Source organism: Mustela erminea, chromosome Y, assembly GCF_009829155.1.
Source record: "Mustela erminea isolate mMusErm1 chromosome Y, mMusErm1.Pri, whole genome shotgun sequence".
Classification (NCBI taxonomy): Eukaryota; Metazoa; Chordata; class Mammalia; order Carnivora; family Mustelidae; genus Mustela; species Mustela erminea.
The window spans coordinates 3,630,985-3,637,649 of NC_045636.1; the positions used below are offsets into that span (position 1 = coordinate 3,630,985).

General features: G+C 40.1%; 1 pseudogene; it reads left to right on the forward strand.

Annotated features, from left to right (window-relative positions):
• The first annotated feature begins 885 nt into the window (after positions 1-885).
• On the forward strand, positions 886-1,760 carry LOC116583932 (annotated as a pseudogene).
• Positions 1,761-6,665: the final 4,905 nt, after the last annotated feature.

The window sequence follows — 6,665 nt, forward strand, 5'->3', positions numbered from 1 at the left end:
AGTAGCCTCTGTGAACTCAGCTGCAGCAGCTTTTTACCAGACATGTTGCATGAGGCAAGGGAAACAAAAGCAAACATGAACTACTGGACCTTCATCAAGATTGAAAACTCTGCACAGCAGGAAATAGTCAACAAAGCTAAAAGGCAGCCTATGGAATAGTAGAGATATTTGGAAATGATGTATCAGAAAGGGGTTAGGATCCAAAATTGATACAGATCTTATCAACCTCAGCACCCAAAAAACCAAATAATCCAAGTAAGAAATGGGCAGAAGATAGGAATAGTAGTGTTTTCCAAAGAAGACATGCAGATGGTCAACAGACACATAGAAAGATGTCCAACATCATTTATCATCAGGGAAAAACAGATCAAAATCATGAAAAGACACCACTTCAGATACTACCTCACCCCTCTGATGGCAAGAGGGGGCCTGATTCATCAGAGAAAGACAATTATCATATGATCTATCTGATATGAGGAATTTGAGAGGCAGGACAGGAGGTTGTGGGGGTTAGGAAAAAATGAAAAAGATGGGATTGGGAGGGAGACAAACCATAAGAGACTCTTAATCTCACAAAACAAACTGAGGGTTGCTGGGAGTGGGGGGAAGGATAAGGTGGCTGGGTGATGGACATTAGGGAGGGTATGTGCTATGGTGAGTGCTGTGAAATGTGTAAGTCTGATGATTCACAGACCTGTACCCCTGAGGCAAATAATACATTATATGTTAATTTAAAACAAAACAAAACAAAACAAAACCAACGGGGCCTAACTCATCTTCCCACCAGATACACATTCCATGCAACCCATTAAGACCAAGCAGAAGAGGAACTGAAACACCTTTGCCTCAGAACTTCAAAAGTGTATGAGTTTATCTTGCCTTAATTGACTCAAAATGTTTATCTCACCCAGAAGATGGAACTCCTAAAGGCCTCCTTTGGCCAATGGACATTCCTATCTGCCATCCTCAACATGCTGTCACTCAGCCTCTCCCCAACATCCCTCCTCAACACCTATTGGTTTGTGGGCACCTAGAAGGTGCTGAAGCCTGTGTGCAGAAAAGTTCTTGCAACTGAGTGCTTTGATGTGCCAGTGCCCTTGGATGGGGTGAGCACCAACACATCATCCCAGGAGGTGGTGTAATACAGCTGGGGAGGCTGGGGACGACCTGTTCTCCTTCCATACATTGTGGAGTGTCATGTGGCAATCCTGTGAGGAAACTGTGGTAGAACCAGGGGAGAGGTGCCAAACTTTCAGTGAACTCCCACCACCAACTGAGAGAGGTGAGAAAGGACTACTGGAGTTTGTTACACTGCAAGGCCCACATCATCCCACTCTCTGATTTGGAGGGAAGTGGTTGATGGCGAAGCCTTTCCTCCCCCATCCTCCCTGGAGGGTTGTGGTAAATATCCTGTGGTTATCGCTGGGAGACCAGTTCTTGTCCATCGGACTTGAATTTCTCAGCTTCTTCCTGGTACTAATGGACCTGCTGTTCACTGGGAATCTGGGCTGCAGGGTCAAGCTGAGTGTCTTCACAACAATTGCCTCCATCCTGTGAGGCTTTCTGGGGATGGTGGTCCATATGATGTATTCACAAGTCTTCCAGGCAACTGCCAGCTTGGGTCCAGAAGACTGGAGACTGCATGCTTGGAATTATGGTTAGGCCTTCTACTCGACCTGGCTTTCCTTCAGCTGCTGCATAGCATTGACGGTCACCACCTTCAACACGTACACAAAGCTGGTGTTGGAGTTCAAGTGTAAGCACAGTAAGAGCTTCCAAGAAAAGCTGACTTGTTTGCTGCTTCCTTAAGCAGCTGTCCTGTGCAGCCCCCACAGGGCATCCTGTGACTAGTGACATCAGTACCACCATCAGCAGGTCCACTCTGTCTCTAAAGGAGTTGAACTCTACTCAGGGCTACAAGGGATTTCAGCAAGGACCCAGCCAGAGGCTAAAGGAGGAGGCAGCTGGGTCATCCACAGAGGTGGAACTGTGTTAGAAGTAGCTGTCTTTAGAGGGCAGGCTGAATCCAACATTACATGTTCGTTTGCTATCAACATGTACTGAAACCAAGCACCATTTCACATCTCTCAGAATGGCTGAAATTAACAACACAGGAAATGACAGATGTTGGTGACTAATGCAGAAAAAGGGGAACCCTCTTACACCATTGGTAGGAATGCAAACTTGTACAACCACTCTGGAAAACAGTGTGGAGATTCCTCAAAAGATTAAAAATAGAACTACTCTACAATCAAACAGCTGCACTACTGGATGTTTACCCTAATGATACAAAAATGCAGATTCAAAGGGGGTACATACACCCTGGTATTTATAGCAGCATTTTCAATAATAGCCCAACTACAGAGAGAGCCCAAATGGGCACTGACTGTTGAGTGGATAAAGAAGATGTGGTATGTATATAGAATGGAATATTACTCAGCCATCAAAAAGAATGAAATCTTATTATTTGCAATAATATGGATCAGGCTAAAGTGTATTACACTAAGGGAAATAAGTCAGTCAGAGAAAGACAAATACCATATGATTTCACTCATATGTGGAATTTAAGAAAGAAAACAGAAGAACATATGGGAAGCAGGAAAAGAAAAAAAGAGAGGGAAGCTAACCATAAGAAACACTTAATGATAGAGAATACACTGAGGGTTGGTGGAGGTGGGTGGGGAATGGGTTAGATGGATGGTGGGCATTAAAGAGGGCAGTTGTGATGAGCACTGGGTATTGTATTTAAGTGATGAACCACTAAATTCTACTTCTGAAAACATTATTACATTGTATGTTAACTAACTAGAATTTAAATAAAAGTTTGTAATGGAAAAAATATTTCAATAACAGGTATTTAAAACTATTCACTATTAATGCAACTAGATCCTGATATCTTCTGTGTTCTTCAATGCCTGGCTACAGATGTCCAAAATGATATTTTTATTTTATTCTCACATTTTGACTTGGAATCATTTAAGAACTGAAGCTGCCCTTTTCTGTGAAGCCCTATAAACTAAATATAGACTATAAACTAAAAAAGCCCTATAAATTAAATATAAATGACTTTATGTAAAGAGATTATCACAATAGCTACATGCATAGACAATCTTTGTGCCTACTGCTCAGTCTGACACTCCAACCAAAGTTTATCAGAGATATTTGCATTATAAACTTATAAAGAAAGCAAATAACATTGCTTTCTTTAGCAATGTTATTTGCTTTCTTTAGAATGCAAATGACTGCTTTCTTTAGATTCTGGTGCTTATATATTATAAAATATATAAAGTAGGAGAAACCCTCCAAGAAGTACCACCTGACTCAGACTTAATCTGCATTATATACAACACTGGACAGACTGACCATTGTATTTCTATAAACTTAGATGATAATGTACTAAGAAAGTCCCCAGGGAATAATGGGAAAAACTTAGTGGCAGTTTGTCCAACATGCCAAAACCTCCACGTACTCACAAACCATGCTTTTGTGGAAGGGAAAAAAAACAATAGATATCTATCAAAGACGCTACATGAGGAGTGACTTGGGGGAGTCAGCCACCTTGTAAATCGAGCGTTACCAAACTACCCAGAAGATTCTGAGGTAACTATATGTCAATGGCCTTCTTTATTAATTGCAGAGACCCCAAAAGCACAGCTCTTCTAATTAGTGGAAAATCATTAAAGACTCATTTAATTCATATAAATGTTCAATTACTGCCTTCATACACAAACTTATGGATAATTAGATTCATTTAAATGTCATAATAGGAGCAGAAACTTTTCTAAATACAATTAGAATTCATCCCACTGGAGGAAAGTGGGCCTTATGAAACAATCTTTTTTTTTTTTTTTAAACCTTGACAGTTATTTTTTGTTTTGTTTTGCTTTTTGTTTGTTTGTTTTGACAGTTATTTTTATTTACTTATTTTAAAATTCTATTTATTTATGTATTTATTTTGGCTAGGTACTTTTAAAAGACCTTTTTTTTATTTTTTTATTTCCTTTCAGTGTTCCAGAATTCGGTGTTTATGCACCACACCCAGTGCTCCATGCAATACGTGCCTACCACAATACCCACCACCAGGCTCACCCAACCTCCCACCCCACACCCCTACAAAACCCTCAGTAAGTTCCTCAGAGTCCACAGTCTCTCGTGGTTCGACTCCCACTCCAATTTCCGCAAACTCCCTTCTCCTCTCCATCTCCCTATGTCTTCCGTGTTATTCCTTGGGCTCCACAAATAAGCGAAACCCTATGATAATTGACTCTCTCTGCTTGGCTTATTTCACTCAGCATAATCTCTTCCAGTCCCATTCATGTTGATACAAAAATTGGATATTCATCCTTTCTGGTGGAGGCTTAATACTCCATAGTATATATGGACCACATCTTCCTTATCCATTCGTCTGTTGAAGGGCATCTTGCTTCTTTCCACAGTTTGGTGTCTGTGGCCATTGCTGTTATGAACATTGGGGCACAGATGGCCCTTCTTTTCACTACATCTGCACCTTTGGGGTAAATACCCAGTCGTGCAATTGCAGGGTTATAGGGAAGTTCTATTTTTAGTTTCTTAAGGAATCTCCACACTTTGGAGAACATTGTTTTCCAAATTGGCTGCACCAGCTTGCATTCCCACCAACAGTGCAAGAGGGTTCCCCTTTCTCCACATCTTCTCCAACACACGTTGTTTCCTGTTTTGCTAATTGTGGCCATTCTAACTGGTATAAGGGAGTATGTCAATGGGTTTTGATTTGAATCTCCCTGATGGCTAGTGATGTTGAACATGTTTTCATGTGTCTGTTAACCGTTTGTATGTCTCCATTGGAGACGTGTTTTTTCATGTCTCCTGCCTTTTTTTTTTTTTTTTTTTTTTTGACACAGTTACCTCTTTTGTGTGTGTTGAGTTTGAGGAGTTCTTTATAGATCCTGGATATCAGCCCTTTATCTGTATTGTCATTTGCGAATATCTTCTCCCATTCTGTGGGTTGCCTCTTTGTTTTATTGACTGTTTCCTTTGCTGTGCAGAAGCTTTTGATCTTGATGAAGTCCCAAAAGTTCATTTTCACTTTTGTTTCCTTTGCCTTTGGAAACATATCTTGAAAAGAGGTTGTTGTGGCCGATGTCAAAGTGGTTACTGCCTATGATCTTCTCTAGAATTCTCATGGATTCCTGCCTCACGTTGAGGGCTTTTATCCATTTTGAGTTTATCCTTGTGTATGGTGTAAGAGAATGGTTGAGGTTCATTCTTCTACACATAGCTGTTTAATTTTCCCAGCACCACTTATTGAAGAGACTATTTTGTTTCACTGGATATTTTTTCCTGCTTTGTCGCAGATGAGTTGACCATAGAGTTGAGGGTCCACATCTGAGCTCTCTACTCTGTTTCACTGGTCTATTTGCCTGCTTTTGTGCCAGTACCATGCTGTCTTGGTGTGATCACAGCTTTGTAGTAAAGCTTGAAATCAGCAATGTGATGCCCCAGTTTTGTTTTTCTTTTTCAACATCTTAGCAATTCAGGATCTCTTCTGATTCCATACAAATTTTAGTATTGTTTGCTCCAGCTCTTTGAAAAATGCTGGTGGAAGTTTGATTGGGATGGCATAGAAAGTATAGATTGCTCTTGGCGGTATAGACCTTTTAACAACGTTTATTCTTCCGATCCATGAGCATGGAATGGTCTTCCATCTTTTCATGTCTTCTTCAATTACTTTCATGAGTGTTCTGTAGTTCCTCGAGCACAGATCCTTTAACCTCTTTGGTTAGATTCATTCCCAGGTATCTTATGGTTCTTGGTGCTATAGTAAATGGAATTGATTCTCTAATTTCCCTTTTGGTATTTTCATCGTTAGTTTATAAGAAAACAGCTGATTTCTGTACATTGATTTTGTAATCTGCCACATTACTTAATTGTTGTATGAGTTCTAGCACTTTGGGGGTGGAGTCTTTTGGGTTTTCCATTTAAAGTATCATGTCATCTGCGAAGAGAGAGAGTTTGACTTCTTCATTGCCAATCTGAATACCTTTTATTTCTCTTTGTTGTCTGATTGCTGTTGCTAGGACTTCTAACACTATGTTGATTAAGAGTGCTGAGAGTGGGTATTCTTGTCGTGTTCCTGATCTCAAACGAGTGATTTCAAAAGCTGTCAGCTTTTCCTCACTGAGGATGATATTTGCTGTGGGTTTTTCATAGATAGATTTGATGAAGGTGAGGAATGTTCCCTCTATCCCTATACTTTGAAGCGTTTTAATCAGGAACAGGTTTTGCATCTTGTCAAATGTTTATTCTGCATCAATTGAGAGGACCATGTTGTTCTTGTCTCTTCTATTATTGATTTGTTAATCACATTGATTTCTGAATGTTGGACCACCCTTGCAACCCAGGAATAAATCCCACCTTGTTATGGTGGATAATCATTTTAATGTACTGTTTGTTCCTATTAGCTAGGATCTTGTTGAGAATCTTAGCATCCATATTCATCAGGGATATTGGATCTGAAAAGAGATCTGAAAATCTCCTTTTTGGTGGAGTCCTTGTTTGGCTTGGGGATCAGGGTAATGCTGGCTTCATAAAAAGAGTCTGGAAGTTTTCTTTCTGCTTCAAATTTGTGAAACAACTTCAGGAGAATAGGTGTAATTTCTTCTTAGAAAGTTTGGTAGAATTCCCCA